The 21,698-nt window shown below is 37.6% G+C and overlaps 1 pseudogene; it reads right to left on the minus strand.

Annotated features, from left to right (window-relative positions):
* Window positions 1-1,791: 1,791 nt before the first annotated feature.
* On the minus strand, window positions 1,792-18,675 carry LOC127688017 (40S ribosomal protein S27-like; annotated as a pseudogene).
* Window positions 18,676-21,698: the final 3,023 nt, after the last annotated feature.

Here is a 21,698-nt window from a genome sequence, read left to right on the forward strand (position 1 = left end):
TAATCTGGGCCACATCCTCGGCTGGAGACCTACATCCTTTAATCTGGGCTACACCCTCTGTTGGAGATCTATATAAGGACATTGGAAGAAGGAAGATTTACTCGCTCTTCCTCGTGGGACTGAGCAACTGCTAGATCCTTGGACTTCCATCCACAGCTGCTGCTGACCATTTTTGGGGAGTTGGACTATAGACTGTAAGTCATTGACAAATTCCCTAACTATATAGAGACTGCTCATATGTTCTGTGACTCAGAGAACCCAGACTAATACAGATATGTTTATCTTTCTTTTGTATACAGGAATCTGTTAAGGATCTCCTATACAGCTGACCTAGTGTTACAAAATTCCTGTTGTTGATACTGGAAATTTTTTTTTATTTTTGTTTTAATTATGTAGGAGAAAAGGGCTGGATTATTAATCCGGGTGGGAAATTCACTGTTTCACTGTGAATGTGTTGTCTCCTGCCATTTAACATGTGAGTTTCCTTCAATATGAGAATCAGTTCTTCTCCCTGTGTTCTGCACATTTTGTATTTTCACAACTCCATGATGTGGCAAACTCTTCTCTTCCTATTACCTCCCTAGATATGGGAAACTGTATACTATGGGTTGATTTAGTATGCTTCCTATTTTGAGACATTGAAATCAGGAAATTGAATAAAAATATGTGTGTGGGGGGGATGGTGGTAAGGAAATGAAGATGGCCACTGGAGGTTCTTAGACACCAGGAAATGAGAGGATCCCAGGACCCAAAGGGGAAAAGTTTTAGCAGAGAAGGGGAGATAGAACCTGTAGAGACCACCTCCAGTAGATATACACAACCCTCAGTGAAGAGATGGGGATTACAAATCCATCTCAAAGTTTTTAACTCAGAAATGTTCCTTTCCAAAGGAAGATCAGGGACAAAAAAAAAATGGAGCAGAGACTGAAGGAAGGGCTATTCAGGGACTGCTCCACCTGGGGATGTATGGTGTCTGCAGACACCAAACCAGACAAGAGACACTTGCGGACAGGAACCTGGGGTGGCTGCTCCTTGGGAGGTTCAGCCAGGAAATGACCAATACAGATGTGGATGTTTGGAGCCAACTATCAGACTGAGCTCAGGGACCCAGGTAGGGGAGCTGGAAGAAGGACTGGAGGAGCTGAAGGGGATTGCAACATCATAGAAAGAACTACATCAGCTAGCCGGACCACCCAGTGCTGCCTGGGACTGTATCACCAACCACAAAATGTACAGGGAAGGATCCATGGGTCCTGATACATAGGTAGCAGAGGATGACCTTGTCTGATATCAATGAGAGTGGAGGCGCTTTGTGCTGTGGAGGGGGAATGCTGGAAGGGTGGGCAGAAGAGGGTGGGTGGGAGGAGGAGCACCCTCATAGAGGCAAAGGGGAGGGAGGAGATGTAGGTTATGGAATGAGGAGCTTGTGGGGGAGGGGTGGGTTGGGAGAGGGGGGTAACTGGAAAGTTGCATCATTTGAGATGTAAAAGAATGAGATGGCTAATTTTAAAAAAATAAAAGAAATGCTTCTTCTGTTGTTGGGATTCATAGGTTTGGTCTTTTAATGCTTTCCCACAGATCTCGCATGTTCCATTGTCCTTATTAACTCACATTTGCCATGACTTGAATGTTTTTTTCATAATTAGAACTTTAGTGAAAACTGACACCAAAATAGGAGATCATTGTTGTAGACTTTATAAAATCAAACAATAATTACATTGTCTTGATAGAGTAACTGAAGTTGATAAAACTTTCTGTGAAAAACACAAATTCAGGAACTTGTATAGATGGTTAATATTGCTTTCTTCTAAATGAACAGCCCACTGTGAGCCTGGCTGTCCCTCTTGTGGGCTAGCACCACACCGTTGAATAACTCACACAAAGAACCACTTTGTGTGGCATGGCTAAAAACTGTAGTCATCTTGTAGCAACCTGGGCATTTCACATCCATGAAGTAAGAATTTGGGCTTGGAACCAACCATTTCCTTCTTGTTTTTTCTTTTCGTCCTCCAAGGAGCCAGAGGCATGGTGACTACTACACAAGTGCAGTCGCTCCAGATTGCTGAGATTGGCTTAAAGGTTCTAACATGCTAACTTCATTTTAAAGTCCTAATATTTTGTTTTCTACTTGATGAAGTCTATTAGTAGGACTTCCTATTGAATTTTTCTTTGACTTCTAAACTTTTCCTTCTTAACAATTCAGTTATCTGTTTCGGTTCTCTGCAGTTTTGTTAATATCTTCTTTGACTTTGTTGCTTATTTTTTGAAATATTCTTTGTAAATATTTGCGTGGAATTTCATATAAATCACTTAGAGTTATACTGTGAAATATATTTTTTCATCTGGATTAGATTTTTGATTGGAAAGTTTAAATCATTTCCAATGTTCCAACTGACAATCATTCAGTTGAAACATTTCTAATATTTAAGTGGGACTCAGTTGTTACAGGGTTGCGATGTTGTGTATTTCTACTAGATTGGCCTTGGAATTCAATTTCTTTCAACTTTTATTTCAAACTAGTTTCTTCTGAATTGACATGTCTGTAGCTATAGATGGTGAACTCTGTTTACAGGCATAAACTCCCAGCATCTAAAAGACATGGAAAACATTTTTCTAGGATTTAACCTTGGCAAGTGATAATCATGAGATTAATTATGATAATAATTTGAGTACCTGCACTTGCCCTATTCTGACTCCAATGTGCTTTGCCTGATTTCTTTTTATCTATTGTATCATAAACATCGCGAAGTCAAGAGCTTATTCTTATCTTTCTCATTGTTGTTTCCCTAATAGCTAACAGAGAGTCTAGTATATAGTAAATGCTAAAAATATTATTTATTGAATGAATGAATAGGCTGTAATTGGGTTTCAAGAGAGCTTGGAACAGTTGTTAGAACTAAAATGAAAGAATTAAAATTGGAAGTCAATTAAAAAGGACTAGAAGAATTGCTGAGTTGCTGTTTTGATTCTCCCAAATTATAAATAATGTGTTTGTCATAGATATAATCATCACTTCTTATGCATTTCTAAGGCAAGGCAAGAGAAATAGAGTGGAATTTAAAAATATAAACCAGTTTATGGTTGAACGATTGGAGCACACAAGATTAAAGACAGCCTGACCTTAAACTGAGTATAACATACATGCAAAGACTGACTACAGAGTTTGGGCTACTTATGTAAATTAAACAGCAAACGGTTGGAGGGTCTTAGAATGTGTACAAAGAAAACACTACGATGATGACCAGGACAAAAATGTAGTGTAGTATGTGATAGCCAGAAAATAAGTTCCTCTACCTTTCCCTACATAGTTTACCTGAGCACCCTGTGCTGATCACTCTTCCTTAACAGTATTGAACTCACCAGCCTTGGCTAACACAGTCATGGATTACCAGCCCTTGTGTCACTCCACTTACTGCAAGCAACACTGCTGAAAATTAATCTGCCTCTTCAGAGCAATTGAAGACAATCTGCCTGTTGCCTTTGTTATTAATAAGAAACCAAAGCTCATAGAATTATCTGGAATAATTTGTTTTCCTTTCCATTCCCATATCTCTCTATATGTGTATAAAAGTACATATTTATCACTGCAATACCCTGTCAATTTAATCTTTAAAAATAAAATTCTCATATGTCATGTTTATTATTCCTAAGTGGATTTGTACTGTAATTTCTAGAATGTGCTCAGAATGATGCTGTGTGCTTCAGAAGATTCCCATTTTTTTTCTCTCTACAACTATCTTAAGCTTGAGGACTAAAACTTTAGCATAGGTATATCCTGGTTAGAGGATTCTATACTGACCTTACACCTGGAAGTGACTTGTCCTATTGTCTCTAATCGTAGCTTACACCTAAGTGGTCAAGCAGTGTGGTTTTACCAAGATTTTTGTGATTTTGTCAGTTAAGATTGTCTGTATGCCCTACTAATTACATTGGGTGTTTTTCTTGAGTAAAATTTGTCTCCACAGCTATGTCAATTGTGACATCATGTAATGCTGAAGATAAATAAGTAAATAAATAAATAAAACTGATTGGGATTGATGCCTGTTATTTTTTTACATATGAGTTCTTTTTTTCAATTAAATATTTTTAATTTCTATATTCTTTGTTTACATTCCAAATGATTTCCCCTTTCCTGGATCCCCCCTCCCCATTTAAGCCCATGCTCAAATTCAAAGGCAAAAGCTTATCAATGGAAGAATCATCTAGCTGAGCTCCAGTAATTAATGTCTGAGATCTTAATGACTTAAATCTGAGTCAAGGACATCTTCTGCAAAAGAGGAGTAGATGGAAAATATTTTAGGCCCCATGGACCTAATTGTATTTCCAATTCTTCAATAATACTCAAAAGCAGCAATGGTATATATAAAAACAAAGGTATCTGGCATGTTCCAAGAAAACTTTATGTAAAAATAAGTAGTGTCTTAGTCTATCAAAAAGATTTATGTTATGCTACCATTTTATATTTACAATAGGATTGATGAGTTATCTGTTTCATGCTGTCATTGTTGGAACTCTAGAAGCCAAGCTGTGAAAAGAGCAACAGTCTGAGGCCATGCAATTGTAGCAAAAGAAGCAGCAGTACACTAAGTGGCTATCCTGCAGTGATAGGTACACTTTGCACTGTATTTCATCAGCTTGATGATGCTACATGTTTTACATCTGAGATCAAGAGAACTGAAAAGTATTGATCTATCAGGGAAAAAATTGATGAATAGTAATACAGTATCAAGCAAAGTTTTGTGTTAGGAGGGAAAATAGAAAATGTAACAATGCTTGATGGTGTCAAGGAAGCTCAAAGTGTTGAGCTCCTTGATAGCTGGTAAAAATGACGAGGAACGTGGCTAGAGAGGAGGAAACTGAGTAATTTTATATCAAGTTCATTAGTTCATTAGTGCTGAGAAGGGATGCTACTTTTCCTATTTTTCTGTAAATCCAGTAAGAAAAATACCAATGCAAAGTATGATATTATACAGCACATCAAATTTGTGTAGGATCTTCCTTTAACATTCTGGATTTCTATATAGAGCTAAGAAAGAGATTTGATTGTAAAAGGTATCATGAAAACACAGTTTATTTCTAGTATTCACTAGATTATATAAAACCTCTCAGTCATCTGACTTAATTCTTTTATAATATTTTCCTCTTATACATGTCTGTTAAACACAAAATTTGTACTCATAATATGAAAATATCTTTACATAACTACATATACAGTAAGTCAACTAAACTTTACCATATGGTTTCTCTGTGTAGCCCTGGCTGTCCTGGAACTCACTCTGTAGACAAGGCTGGCCTCAAACTCAGAAATCTGCCTGCCTCTGCCTCCCAAGTGCTGGGATTAAATGCATGTGCCACCATTGCCCGGCGAGACATTTCATTTTTATTTACTTCATGGCACAGTAAAATAAAGGTGAAGTCAAAAGGGAAGGTTAAGAATGGATTATATCAGTTGTCTTCACAGTTACTTTTCTCTGAAATATACAGGAGGACAAAGTTGTTGTAGTCAAAAATTGCTGAGTCAGAAGCTCGTAACTGCTCTATGTTCATAAAGTCACTCTGAAATGCATGAGTTGCTGAAATAAAATCACAGATATAACCTTGAATATACTATCCTCCATAGACACTGTTTGCTTACATTTGTTTTTGTCAACCATTACTTGTTTCAAGTTCCTTATAGTGAGAAATAGAAGTGGGTGTATTATGTCAATGCCATTACACCCAGATGCTGAGCATCTGGATTGAAACACTTCAAGTCATTCGGACTGGGGAATGACAGGAATGAAACTTTCAACTCTTGTGCTCTGCATTGTTTCCAGACTGCCACTAGTGGAATTAAACATAGTTTGTGTCTGCCAGATTGATCAGTCAAGGGTAACTGTCAGGAGTCATAATGGAACAAGCTAATAACTAGCAGGTGGTCATCCTGATATGGCCTGCTTCAGATAATTATATAATCTGCGACAGGTTCACCCTTATTGGGCAAGACCACAAAGGAATTTATTTAGGAAAGATTTCCGCTATTAATATGCTTTTCCTGTTATTATTAAACATATATAACAATTGCTAAGTAAAAACACACCACTTTGGAGATCTCTGCAGATCCGTGAGGATGAACTGTCTTGTAGTAATGCTATATAAATAGATAACTCCTTAAGTCATGATGTTTCTTTAATAATTCTTAAAATGATATCTGTGATTATTAAGCTCTTTTATAGTGGGACTGCTATTAGCTCCGTTTCTGACAGTCAAAACTGCAAAGAGAGCTTTTCCAGTCTCCCAAGTGTCGCCAATTGCTCTTAGTAACCAGACTTTCTCCTACTTACACATTCCAAGAGGTTGTAAAACAATTAACTGAAGGTCATAAAAAGGGAACTAACAATTTATTATAAGTGCTAGGACAGAAGATAAAATATTGACTGGGTTTGTCTAACAAAACTTCACTATTAACATAGTTATGATTTTTTTTAAACCTTCAGTGAACCTATGGAGTTCAGACAGGTGATGGATGTTTAGCCAGATAGCTACTGCTAATGGATATATATGTAAACATTCTCTGTTCTAAACTTCTACTACAATTTATGATTTGATTTTGTGTGAGAACTTTTAATGAACTTTTTAACATGTAATTATGTATTCTGAAAGATATATAAGTACTTACAACAAAGATGAGAAGCAGTTAGAGGTGAATTTTTTCTTTTAAAAGAATTTTTCTCTTGCTAGAATTTTTTTCCCTTTCCCCACTATCTTAGTCAGGGTTTCTATTCCTGTACACACATCATGACCAAGAAGCAAGTTGGGGAGGAAAGGGTTTATTCAGCTTATAGTTCCAAATTACTGTTTATCACCAAAGGAGGTCAGGACTGGAATTCAAGCAGGTCAGGAAGCAGGAACTAATGCAGAGGCCATGGAGGGATGTTTCTTACTGGCTTGCTTCTCCTGGCTTGCTCAGCCTGATCTCTTATAGAACCCAAAAACACCAGCCCAGGGATGGCACCATCCACAAGGGGACCTCCCCCTTGATCACTAATTAAGAAAATGCCTCACAGTTGAATCTCATGCAGCCACTTCCCCAACTGAAGCTTCTTTCTCTGTGATAACTCCAGCTTGTATCAAGTTGACACACAAAACCAGCCAGTACACCCACTTAGGGTCTTTCCTCTTTTTCCCTTAGATAGCTTTCACAGGAAACTTTTTTTTAATCATTTTTGTTAGATATTTTCTTCATTTACATTTCAAATGTTTTCCCATTCCCTATTTTCCCCTCTGAAAACCCCTTATCCCATTTCCCTTCCCCCTGCTCAGCAACCTACCCACTACTACTTCCCTGTCCTGGCATTCCCCTCCACTGGGGCATCAAGCCTTCATGGGACCAAGGGCCTTATCTGCCTCTGATGTCTGACAAAGCCATTCTCAGCTATATATGTGGCTGGAGCAATGGATTCCTCCATGTGTACTCTGGTTGGTAGTTTAATTCCTGGATGATCTGGGGGTACTGGCTGGTTCATATTTTTGTTCCTCCTATGAGGCTGTAAACCCCTTTAGCTCTTTCAGTCCTTTCTCTAGCTCCTCCATTGGAGGCCCTGTGCTTAGTCCAATGGTTGGCTGCAATCATCCACCTCTGTATTTGTCAGGCACTGGAAGAGCCTCTCAGGAGACAGCTATATCAAGCTCCTGTCAGTAAAGACTAGTTGGTATCCACAATAGTGTCTGAGTTTCATAATTGTATATGGGTTGGATTCCTAGGTGAGCAGTTTCTGGATGGTCTTTTTTTTTTTCAGTCTCTGCTCCACACTTTGACTCTGAACATAATGGTGCATGTGTCCATATTACATGTTGAAGCATCTTTTAGGTATATGTTCAGGAGTGATATAGCTGGGTACTTCAGGTAGTACTATGTCCAATTTTCTGAGAAACTGCCAAACTGATTTCCAGAGTGGTATTACCAACTTGTAACACTGTCAATAGGCAAAAATGGCAACCAACAGATTGGAAAAAGATCTTTACCAACCCTACATCTGATAGAGGGCCAATATCCAATAAATACAAAGAACTCAAGAAGTTAGACTTCAGAGAACCAAATAATCCTATTAAAAGTGGGGTACAGAGTTAAAGAAAGACTTCTTCTTTTTTTTTTACTTTTTTATTTATTCGATATAATTTATTTACATTTCAAATGATTTCCCCTTTTCTAGCCCCCCACTCCCCGAAAGTCCCGTAAGCCCCCTTCTCTTCCCCTGTCCTCCCACCCACCCCTTCCCACTTCCCCGTTCTGGTTTTGCCGAATACTGCTTCACTGAGTCTTTCCAAAACCAGGAGCCACTCCTCCTTTCTTCTTGTACCTCATTTGATGTGTGGATTATGTTTTGGGTATTCCAGTTTTCTAGGTTAATCTCCACTTATTAGTGAGTGCATACCATGATTCACCTTTTGAGTCTGGGTTACCTCACTTAGTATGATGTTCTCTAGCTCCATCCATTTGCCTAAGAATTTCATGAATTCATTGTTTCTAATGACTGAATAGTACTCCATTGTGTAGATATACCACATTTTTTGCATCCACTCTTCTGTTGAGGGATACCTGGGTTCTTTCCAGCATCTGGCAATTATAAATAGGGCTGCTATGAACATAGTAGAGCATGTATCCTTATTACATGGTGGGGAATCCTCTGGGTATATGCCCAGGAGTGGTATAGCAGGATCTTCTGGAAGTGAGGTGCCCAGTTTTCGGAGGAACCGTCAGACTGCTTTCCAGAGTGGTTGTACCAATTTACAACCCCACCAGCAGTGGAGGAGTGTTCCTCTTTCTCCACACCCTCTCCAACACCTGCTGTCTCCTGAATTTTTAATCTTAGCCATTCTGACTGGTGTAAGATGAAATCTCAGGGTTGTTTTGATTTGCATTTCCCTAATGACTAATGAAGTTGAGCATTTTTTAAGATGCTTCTCTGCCATCCGAAGTTCTTCAGGTGAGAATTCTTTGTTTAACTCTGTACCCCATTTTTTAATAGGGTTGTTCGGTTTTCTGGAGTCTAACTTCTTGAGTTCTTTATATATATTGGATATTAGCCCTCTATCTGATGTAGGATTGGTGAAGATCTTTTCCCAATTCGTTGGTTGCCGATTTGTCCTCTTCATGGTGTCCTTTGCCTTACAGAAACTTTGTAATTTTATGAGGTCCCATTTGTCAATTCTTGCTCTTAGAGCATATGCTACTGGTGTTCTGTTCAGAAACTTTCTCCCTGTACCGATGTCCTCAAGGGTTTTCCCAAGTTTCTTTTCTATTAGCTTCAGAGTGTCTGGCTTTATGTGGAGGTCCTTGATCCATTTGGATTTGAGCTTAGTACAAGGAGACAAGGATGGATCAATTCGCATTCTTCTGCATGCTGACCTCCAGTTGAACCAGCACCATTTGTTGAAAAGGCTATCTTTTTTCCATTGGATGTTTTCAGCCTCTTTGTCGAGGATCAAGTGGCCATAGGTGTGTGGGTTCATTTCTGGATCTTCAATCCTGTTCCATTGATCCTCCTGCCTGTCACTGTACCAATACCATGCAGTTTTTAACACTATTGCTCTGTAGTATTGCTTGAGGTCAGGGATACTGATTCCCCCAGATTTTCTTTTGTTGCTGAGAATAGTTTTAGCTATCCTGGGTTTTTTGTTGTTCCAGATGAATTTGATAATTGCTCTTTCTAACTCTGTGAAGAATTGAGTTGGGATTTTGATGGGTATTGCATTGAATCTGAATATTGCTTTTGGCAAAATGGCCATTTTAACTATATTGATTCTACCGATCTATGAGCATGGGAAGTTTTCCCATTTTCTGAGGTCTTCTTCCATTTCCTTCTTCAGAGTCTTGAAGTTCTTGTCATACAGATCTTTCACGTGTTTGGTAAGAGTCAACTGAGTAATACCAAATGGCTGAGAAGTATTTAAAAAAATGTTCAGCCTTCTTAGTAGTCATCAGGGAAATGCAACTCAAAACAACCCTGAGATTCCCTCTCATACCTGTCAGAATGGCTAAGATCAAAAACTCAGGTGACAACAGATGCTGTTGAGAATGGGGAGAAAGCAGAACATGCCTCCATTGGTGGGACTGCAAGCTAGTATGACCACTCTGAAAATCAGTTTGGTGTTTCCATAGGAAACATTTTAATACTTAGCAGTAGATGCTATAATCATTTTTTTAAGTGTCCTTTTTTCTTTCTGGGACTTCTGATTAGCAGGCTAAAATTTCTGAGCAGTTCCTATTGAGATAGAACAAAAGCCATGTTACTTAATCCTCAGCTGTTTAGACTACTGAATCACCTAAGCCAACAGCTTTTTACCGTTGGAAAGAGCAAGGTGTTTTTAAGACTCTTTAGAAGTCATCATCAGCATTTCAGTACACTAAGAGAACTAGAACATCCTGAGATCCTCAGACATTAAAGCCATCACCACAGTCCTACTCTATGCCTCCACCACTATCCTCTCCAAGCCAGGATGCTCCTGGCAGGCAATCCCCAGAAAAGTTTGCCTTGACTTGTGCCTTGAATGTTGTGAACATTAAACTGTATATAGGTTCAAGTCTTCAGTTTTATAGGGGAAGAAAGAGTCAGAATGAGAAAGATATTTTGTTCAAAGGATTGGGCCTTTGCATTCCAATATTTATAGATTTTGTTGACTTATTTTTACTTGGCTGTGAAAATATGCTCATGAGATGAAAGGATAGAACCCAATGCATTTATTTAAAGAAAAAAGTATTGTTATGTGAAATTACAATCTTCAATTTCCTGTACACTACACTTGTTTTGGAATGGATTGCAGAAAAACAGAAGCACCCTGGAAAACTTTATCATCATTGTTTACCATTTGACTGCATTTTCCATTTTGAATCTGGAACTATATTACCTCTAATCCAATTGCAAATGCTAATTTGTCCTGTGGTTTAAGATAAATGTTGTTACTGAACTTGGAGAATGCTTCTACTTGTACCTTGCTAGCTTTGCATCTTATTGATTGTCTTGCTGGTTTCTATGGTAACAGAAGTGGGGAAGCTAATTAAGATCAAGAGGTTAGAATTGGAGAAAAATGGAATTTTCAACACAATTCATTTATCATGTGCATTTAAATTAGTTTCTTTAATAAACTATCTGTTGGAGGAGAATGGTGATCACCGAATCACTTTAATAAAAAAATGACATATGTTAAATGTTTAACATCATTTATTTATATTGAATCCATCTCATTAAGAAGTATTTTACCTTTGGTAATCAAATTAACAGAAGTCATTAATAAAGGCTGCTGTGTCTCAATACTGTTCCTCTAACATGTTGGCTTTGATCTCTTCTTCATATGCATTATGATAATATTAAAGCAGATTAAGCCTACAGTTTCTGTTCAGATTTTATTTTCTATTTCATAGTCCACTCTTTCTTTTCCTTTTTTCATCACTCCCTGCTCAGAATATGTAGTTTCTCAATTTCCAGGATTGTCCTAAATTTTGCCAAGAAAGTAAAAATGGAAAATGGAAAAATTAGTTAAGTAGAGAGTAGGGGAAAAAAAAGTATGTTACTCTTTTCTTCCTCTCATGATCAATGCAGCAATGATTCTTTGTGAAGTACAGGGAACAATTCCAAACTCCATCACAAACCCATGTAACCTATACAAATCCCTACCTTTGAAATATCAATCATAATTTGTTTCCCTAGCTGCTACTAAACTTATAATGACCTGGACATGTAAAAATAATAGCTGGTTGCTTAATGAAGTGTGCAATTTACTTTTTTCATTATAAAATGGTTGAGAATATTCTAACTTTAAATCAAAACCATACTATTGAAGCTGGGGATAACAGTGTAAAGTGCATGCTTAGGATCCACATAGCCATACACTCTGTCTATTCTCAGTACTTCAAACAGACAAATATAGACATAAAAGCCATTTAAGCAGCTATGTAACATCCCATAGATTATTTTACTACTATTACTTGGTATTTAGACATTTATACAATTTGTAAATAATTTATAAGTATTATATTATTCTGTTATGAACATGTTTGTGTTGTGAGCTATTCTTTTACACACAGGTCTCTTTCTTTATAATTTGAAACTTTGCTTTTATACCCTGTGGCAATTTATTAATACACTATCTACAACCCTTTGCAAAGATTGCATACTCTTAAGGATTTCTGGTTTTATTTAAGGAATTGTTTACCATGAGGTATATTGTACATTCCTTCATTAGTTTATACTTCTTTGTATGCATATATTTATCCACAAGTATAATTTTCTTAAAGCACTGTTTTATAGCTTAACTGTAGATGAAGAATTGTTTAGACTACTAAGGGATTAATAATAGCCATCTTGATTTGTTGAAAGAAACTTCACATGTAATGTTTGCCAAGTATCTAAATTTAATATATTTATGGCAAAAACATATTAATACATACATAAGCAAACTATTACTTTCTGAATAGATAGAAACTAAGATAGAAATGATATTCTTTTAAAGACACTACTCATAAGGTTATGAGGATTGTGAACTGAATAAATATATTCAAATGGTAAACATGTACCAATTAGAAGTTCACTATAAGCCAAAGTAAATCAATTTTTACCATATATAATAGTATAAGAATTACACCTATATGCATATAAGAGCTTAAAATCCAAATTCCATATGTATATCTAAATTTATATTAATATTTACAACTATATTCTAAATAGCATTCTGAATATCATAAAGAAACAAAAACATGTGGTAGCAAGTTATAGTTTTGTTAAACAATACAAGAACTTTTAAATAAAAGTCTCTAACCCTGTTAAAAAAATTAATTTAGCATGTTCAGAAAGAGCAGGTTCAATAAACTGGGGTACCTCTCTAAGTTTTGTGGTGTGCCTAAGTCAGCTACAGTACTGATGTCTTTGATACCTTTATCTGTTTCCTTCTTTAGCTTCTTGAACTTTACACTATATCCTTTTCCTTTTGATAGATGATAAGTAACTCTAATGCAAGAAATCAGCCTCTACCCTATAGAGGCTATTGTTACCCACTGCTTTGGAGACTTTGTCATCTTCCACATCTGGAAAAACAGAAAGGAAGGACTTGGTAATCAAGAAAATTTTCTTTTCAAAGGACCCTTTCAAAATTATGCCAAAAAACAAATACCCTTTAAAATCTGATTAAATGCCCTTACTTTACAAAAATTACTGAATCCAAACCTCATGTTAGAGATTGTTTTGTACTCTATGTGATCTTATTATACCTCATAACCATGTGAGATATTTTATTGTTTGCAATGTTTTGCAAAAGATGATTGAATATTATACAAGTTATATGGCATTTCCAACTTTAGACAAAGGGGCATAAAATGAATTTGAATGTCAGTTGATCTGACCCAATAACATTTTTTTCAGAGATTCTTCTTATATTTTTCACAACAATCAATGCAACAAAGGCTTTTGGGGTCTTGGTCATTGCCTAGGTACAGTGTTTTAATTCAGCAATTATTGTAGTTTATATTTTAGAAATATTCTCACTGTATAATTATAATTAAGAAATTTTAACTGTAGTGATGTGTGGTGGCTTAAGACTGTGGTCTCTGCACTCTGGGAACTGAAACAAGGGAATTTTTGCAAGTTTGAAGCCAGTTTAGGTTATTTCTAGTCCTGAATATACTACCAAATGAGTTCAAGTCCCAAACAGTATAATGCAACAAAAGTTAGACAAGTTGATTACAAGGATGCATTTATCAAAGTATTTTTGTTCTTTATTTATGATTGTGAGTTTCTTGAATCTGAAATCTATAAAGAAAATAAACATTTCCTCAACTTCTCACCCTGCAAATCACTTTATCCTTACCCTGTTTCCTCTATAGTGTGGATTATGAATGTTGGAAATACGGCTTTTAAAAATTAAAAAATTTAAAAAGCAGTGCTAAGAGGAAAACTCATAGCCCTGAGTGCCTCCAAAAAGAAAATGGAGAGAGCATATACCAGCAGCTTAATGACACACCTGAAAGCCCTGGAACAAAAAGAAGCTATTTCACCCAGGAGGAGTAGAAGACAGGACATCATCAAACTCAGGGCTGAAATCAATCAAGTGGAAACAAAGAGAACCATACAAAGAATCAATGAGTCCAGGAGCTGGTTCTTTGAGAAAATCAACAAAATAGATAAACCCTTAGCCAGACTGGCCAAAGGGCACAGAGAAAGTATCCAAATTAACAAAATTAGAAGTGAAAAGGGAGATATTACAACAGAAACTGAGGAAATCCAAAAAATCATCAGATCCTACTACAAAAGCCTATACTCAACACAACTGGAGAATGTGGAGGAAATGGACAATTTCCTAGACAGATACCAAATACCAAAATTAAATAAGGACCAAATAGATCATCTAAACAGTCCCATAACCCCTAAAGAAATAGAAGGGGTCATAGAAAGTCTTCCAACCAAAAAAAGCACGGGACCGGATGGTTTCGGTGCAGAATTCTATCAGACCTTCAAAGAAGAGTTAACACCAATACTCTTCAGGCTATTCCACAAAGTAGAAACAGAAGGAACCCTACCCAATTCCTTCTACGAAGCCACAATTACGCTGATACCAAAACCACACAGAGATCCAACAAAGAAAGAGAACTTCAGACCAATCTCCCTTATGAACATCGATGCAAAAATACTCAATAAAGTTCTTGCCAACCGAATCCAAGAACACATCAAAACGATCATCCACCATGGTCAGGTGGGCTTTATCCCAGGGCTGCAGGGTTGGTTCAATATACAGAAATCCATCAATGCAATCCACTACATAAACCAACTCAAAGAAAAAAACCACATGGTCATTTCATTGGATGCTGAAAAAGCATTTGACAAAATTCAGCATCCTTTCATGCTTAAAGTCTTGGAAAGAACAGGAATTCAAGGCCCATACCTAAACATAGTAAAAGCAATATACAGCAAACCGGTAGCCAGCATCAAACTAAATGGAGAGAAACTTGAAGCAATCCCACTAAAATCAGGGAGTAGACGGGGCTGCCCCCTTTTTCCTTATCTTTTTAATATTGTACTTGAGGTACTAGCTCGGGGAATTTGACAACATAAGGAGGTCAAAGGGAAACAAATTGGAAAAGAAGAAGTCAAACTCATTATTTGCAGAGGACATTATAGTCTACCTAAGTGACCCAAAAAACTCGACTAGAGAGCTCCTACAGCTGATAAACAACTTCAGCAAAGTGGCAGGTTATAAAATCAACTCAAGCAAATCAGTGGCCTTCCTATACTCAAAGGATAAGCAGGCTGAGAAAGAAATTAGGAAAATGACCCCCTTCACAATAGCCACAAACAGTATAAAGTACCTTGGGGTGACTCTTACCAAACATGTTAAAGATCTGTATGACAAGAACTTTAAGACTCTGAAGAAGGAAATGGAAGAAGAACTCAAAAAATGGGAAAAATTCCCATGCTCATGGATTGGCAGGATCAATATTGTTAAAATGGCCATTTTGCCAAAAGCAATCTGCAGATTCAATGCAATACCCATCAAAATCCCAACTCAATTCTTCACAGAGATAGAAAGAGCAATTATCAAATTCATCTGAAATAACAAAAAACCCAGGATAGCTAAAACTATTCTCAGCAACAAAAGAAAATCTGGGGGAATCAGTATCCCTGACCTCAAGCAATACTACAGAGCAATAGTGTTAAAAACTGCATGGTATTGGTACAGTGACAGGCAGGAGGATCAATGGAACAGGATTGAAGATCCAGAAATGAACCCACACACCTATGGCCACTTGATCCTCGACAAAGAGGCTGAAAACATCCAATGGAAAAAGATAGCCTTTTCAACAAATGGTGCTGGTTCAACTGGAGGTCAGCATGCAGAAGAATGCGAATTGATCCATCCTTGTCTCCTTGTACTAAGCTCAAATCCAAATGGATCAAGGACCTCCACATAAAGCCAGACACTCTGAAGCTAATAGAAAAGAAACTGGGGAAGACCCTTGAGGACATCAGTACAGGGAGAAAGTTTCTGAACAGAACACCAATAGCATATGCTCTAAGAGCAAGAATTGACAAATGGGACCTCATAAAATTACAAAGTTTCTGTAAGGCAAAGGACACCATCAAGAGGACAAATCGGCAACCAACAAATTGGGAAAAGATCTTCACCAATCCTACATCAGATAGAGGGCTAATATCCAATATATATAAAGAACTCAAGAAGTTAGACCCCAGAAAACCAAACAACCCTATTTAAAAATGGGGTACAGAGTTAAACAAAGAATTCTCACCTGAAGAACTTCAGATGGCAGAGAAACACCTTAAAAAATGCTCAGCTTCATTAGTCATTAGGGAAATGCAAATCAAAACAACCCTGAGATTTCACCTTACACCAGTCAGAATGGCTAAGATTAAAAATTCAGGAGACAGCAGGTGTTGGTGAGGATGTGGAGAAAGAGGAACACTCCTCCACTGCTGGTGGAGTTGCAAATTGGTAGAACCACTCTGGAAATCAGTCTGGCGGTTCCTCCGAAAACTGGGCACCTCACTTCCAGAAGATCCTGCTATACCACTCCTGGGCATATACCCAAAAGATTCCCCAGCATGTAATAAGGATACATGTTCCACTATTTTCATAGCAGCCCTATTTATAATTGCCAGAAGTTAGAAAGAACCCAGGTATCCCTCAACAGAAGAGTGGATGCAAAAAATGTGGTATATATACACAATGGAGTACTATTCAGCCATTAGAAACAATGAATTCATGAAATTCTTAGGCAAATGGATGGAGCTGGAGAATATCATACTAAGTGAGGTAACCCAGACTCAAAAGATGAATCATGGTATGCACTCACTTATAAGTGGATATTAACCTAGAAAACTGGAATACCCAAAATATAATCCACACATCAAATGATGTCCAAGAAGAACGGAGGTGTGGCCCCTTGTTCTGAAAAGACTCAGTGAAGCAGTATAGAGCAAAATCAGAACAGGGAAGTGGGAAGGGTTGGGTGGGAAAATAGGGGGAGGGAAGGGGACTGATGGGATTTTCAGGGAGTGGGGGTCCAGAAAAGGGGAAATCATTTGAAATGTAAATAAATATATCAATCAATTAAAAAAATTATAGTAAAACTATATGTTGCATATCCCTGCCATGGGGCACATTGGAATGGCTGGGAGGACGCTCAAGAGTCTGAGGAAATAAACAATGCAGGCAAGCCTCTGGAAACTTCAGAAACTTGTAAGATAACAGCAATGAGTGACTGCTGGAGAAAGAAGAGTGTCCAAACTGGCTGATCTTCAGGCAGACCCTACAAGGAGGTCCACAGACACAGCTTCTGTGATTCATCATCCATCCTTATTTCAACATCTTCCAAGAAAAAATCATGAAGGGTGTGTCAAGAACAAGCAGGAGGTGCTTTACTATCGGTTTAGGATTAACAATTTTAAATGGATAAAGCTATTTTGATAAATGGCCATATATGGTTTTGACAATTTAAACACAACAGATTTGCATTGCAGAGTATCTGATCAGATTGTGAATTCTGAGAGTATGAACTGGAAAAACTTGTTTCTTGTGGTGTGGCTCATCCCTAGTACAGACCTTTAACCCACAAACTTTACTGTTTACTGTGAACAAATAGTTGTGGTGTGGATTAGCCATTACGCCCACCTTTACCCTAAGAGTTTTTGATAATCAAGAGCTAAATAAAGCCAACAGTAGATCAAGAGGCAGAGCAAGCAACCTGTCAATAAGGAGTGAACATAAGAAAACCCAGGAAAGAGAAGGAAACATATGTGAGTTAAAGGGTACTTTAACTGATGGTGTGAAGGACAAGAAGGAATTTTTACCTTCTGGAAAGCTGATGGAGGAGGAATTTCAGTTGGTTGCTTCCTCTGTCTCTCTTGAGTTAGCAGACTTTCACCACATCGTCTGGCTGCTAAATCTTCATTTAGTAAATTGATTGTTTGGGATTATGTTTTTGAAACAACATTTTGGAGCTTCAAAATGATTGACAGATGAGTCACTCCAGTTGTGGATAGACTGAGGAGCCATCAGATTTTTGTGAGTCACATAGGAGGTCCTCAAGGGGAGAGTTAAGGATAGGAGTACCATAATAGAAGATTTAGGACTCTACATAGTGCTACTTTAAATGGCTTGAAAATAGAAGCAGAAAATGAAAAGCTAAATGACATAACTGACGTTGGTACAATACCAATTCTGATTATTATTTAAGCCTGGGTAAATATTGTTTACCTAGCTAGCCACTTTATGCTATTACTAATGTTAGAAGGATACTTTCTCATATGCTGTTACTAATATTACAAAGAAACTTCTCATGTATTCGGAACTTCATCATGCTTGAGTTAAACATTAAAGGAAATGCTGTTATATTGGAGGTGTTGGTGGTCTTGGACACCAAGAGCATAACCCTGTGGCCATCAGTCATGTAGGGCCATCCTCCAAGCTCCTAGTGTTCAGGGTGAACTCCACCCCCATAGTCACCTGGCTACAGCTAGGTTTGCCCCACCCCATAGCTACCTGGCAACAGCCAGGTAACCTGGTCCATTATAAAAGGAGCTGAAAGACCCCTCCTCACTCTCTCTTGCCCTTCTCTCTTACCTACGCTCTCTCCCGTATCTTTTGCCTCCCTGTTCCTCCTTTCTCCCGATTCTCTTTCCACATGGCCATGGCCTGCTCTAACCTCTACATTTCTTCCTTTTCTCTTTACTTTTCTATCTCTTTTCCCCCTACTTTTCTATAATAAAGCTTTAAAATCATGGGCTGTCTCTTCTTATCAAAACCCACTGTGAAGGATCAGTGGAACAGGCCTCACAGTGTCTCCATCCACCAGACCAGATCAAGGACTCCACCCAACCTAGCCAGGTATCCCTCTGCAGGAAAGCAAGCCCACACCAAGATGGTACTACAAGTCATAATAACCTTGGACCCAAGACATCTCTGTGAGGGAGGATTGATATCCTACTTGGCAGAGACATATATGTGGGTAACTGACATCCAGATTGGCAAGTTAGGACATAATGCTAGGCTAGCCACGTCTCCCAGCTACAGTTGAAATTTCAAACCAATGAGGGCAGGATAAATGTACCATGAAAACATGTTCCTAAATTAGTCCCTTATTGCTAAGTCCTGATTGGTAGAATAATTTTGCACAGATGTTTGAGGATTTCAAGCTTAAAATCCGTGTGGGATTCTGGGTCAGGGGTCACAGTCAGCCTGAATTTGGTCTGTGGCCATGATTGATCAGTCCTGGGGTGAATGCTCAATAAGACATCTCTGTCTGACTGAGATATGCATGTGATTTTGGGGCCAACACCTGGAACCCAACAATTATTATTACTTTAGTATTTATGTCTTTATCCTTAATAGCTATAATGGCTTTCTATACCTGATAAATGAAAAAAAAAAAACCTTCAGTGATACAGGAGAAAGAAAAGTATGTAAAGAATATTGATAAGATATAATCCTTAGATGAAACCTAGAGAGACTTATAAATAAAAACAAAAAATATTCAGACGCAGACAGAGGAATTTAGACAGACTTTAGAAAGACTTACAAATAACAATAGAAGAAACACTCAGAGACAAAGTAATTTAGTCAAGAGCCTATCATACCACTGTATAAAAAGAGGCCAACTAACCCCCAAACAAGTCCCCCATTTTCCCTATCCTTGCCCCCATTCAAAGATATCTCAACCCCCATATTCAGCTTAAAGAAGTTATGAAGTGTCATTGTCATTCCAGTTCCCTGGGCTTTGGGGCTGGAGGTGGTGATTCTAATGTTGCATTTCTGGTGAATTTATAAATGATCATATTAGAACAGGGATGAAATAGCTAGAATTGGTTGTGTAGCCATAATCTCATTTGATAGAAATCTTTATAATAGTTAAGTTGAAGTCATAATTTCTTATTTTGGTACAAAAATTATTTTGATACTGAATCAAGGATTCATTGGTATAAATTTCTTGTATTGATACAAAAATTTTAAAAGCACAGGGCTTGGACATAGTCCTTCTATAACTGTTATTATAAACTGATCAGAGATGTTTAACCCTGTGAGTTAAGGGCCAAATAGCAAATTCATGGTTGTGAGTTTATATTGAGGGTGGTTTCACATACTTTAATTATAAATAGCTGTGGATAGCTAATGGAAACAGTCCAAATTACTTTACATAGTTAGTTTGTTTTCAAAAATGTCAGAAATCCACAGAATGTGACATTTAATGTTATTTATTCACTTGTTGTTGAGACAAATCTGCTCCTAACAGCTTCCCATTTGTGGATTCAAAGAAGCAGCTGAGCATCTATACCTCTAAGTGAGGTGATACATTGTGGCTAGGTGGCCACTGCGCAAAAATTGCCTATCTCTCCTGCAAACCTGTACCATCCTTGACAGGGTGCAGTTACAGCTTAGGACAGTTTAGTTCTGCCAAGACAGAATAAGCTAGTCCTTAATAATTCCTGTTTTTCATGGTCTGTCAGAATATCCTGGGCCAGAAGGTTGAAGACTAATGCTCCAAATTCCTGACTTATTGGGTCTGTATGGTTAGGCAGCTGTCTCTACTATATGTCTCAGTTCCGGAAGCTACATTAGGCTTCCTATGTTTTCAAATTGTTGGTTATTCTTGGATTTCTGATGGGGTTGAAACACTACTTATAGTCTCATAGCCAATGCATGCAATTTACATTGAGAGAACAGATTTTAGAGAATGTTTTTCAGATAGCATACAATTTAAAGCCAGGACATAAGTCAGGTGTAGAATTATGTCTTTTAAGTTAGGATAGATGACAGAATGTTCTATTTTATTGACAAAAAATGTTGGACTAGGTGTTAGGCCTATCTTGCACTTTATAAATTTCAAAATCATATTAATTGTGCTCAATTTATATTTGAGAAAAAGAGTTTTTCTTTTTTTAAAATCTGAACAGAAAGGGTGAAATGAGGCAGAATTATTTTCCCAATTAAGTTAAATATGAATACAACAAGAAGCCTGTGATTAGACAGGGAAAAGGGAGGCAGAGCTAAGAGTTTCAGAGAGGGAGGGGGGACATGGAGAGAAAAGGAAGGAAAATGGAGGAAGAGATCCAGATTCCATGTAACTTTAAATAGCCACAGGTAGCTCTGAATATCATAAAAGAATAGAATAGCTATGAAGGTCATAAAGGATAGAATAATTAGTATAATTTGTCTAATATAGGTGAACAGTTTGTACCATTATCAATTGGCTCAGAAATTGTGTGGGCATCTTGTGAATTGAGAATTTATTCATATATAAATCTGACTGGTTAATTCTAAAGAAAAAATAAGAAGTAGTCCAAGGCTTTTATAAAACTAACCTCCATTTAGTTATTGTACAAGATACAACAACAGATGATAAGTATCCCCAAAGTTATAGAGAAATTAAATGGAATCATGTAGACATACTAAATTTGAGGAGATTTATGCAAGCAGTCCCTTGGTAGACATCTTAGATATTTTTCTATTTTATTGGCTATTTTATTTATTTACATTTCAAATGTTATCCCCTTCCCAGTTCCCTGTCTGGAAACTCCCTTTCCTATGCCCTTCCCCTGATCCTATGAGGGTGCTCCCCCACCTACCCGCCCACTTCTGCCTTCCAGCCCTGCATTACCCTATACGGGGGCATCAAGTCTTCGCAGGAACAAAGGCTTCTTCTTCCATGGATGCCCAAC

The sequence above is a fragment of the Apodemus sylvaticus genome, chromosome 6 (genome assembly GCF_947179515.1).
Source record: "Apodemus sylvaticus chromosome 6, mApoSyl1.1, whole genome shotgun sequence".
NCBI classification, from domain to species: domain Eukaryota; kingdom Metazoa; phylum Chordata; class Mammalia; order Rodentia; family Muridae; genus Apodemus; species Apodemus sylvaticus.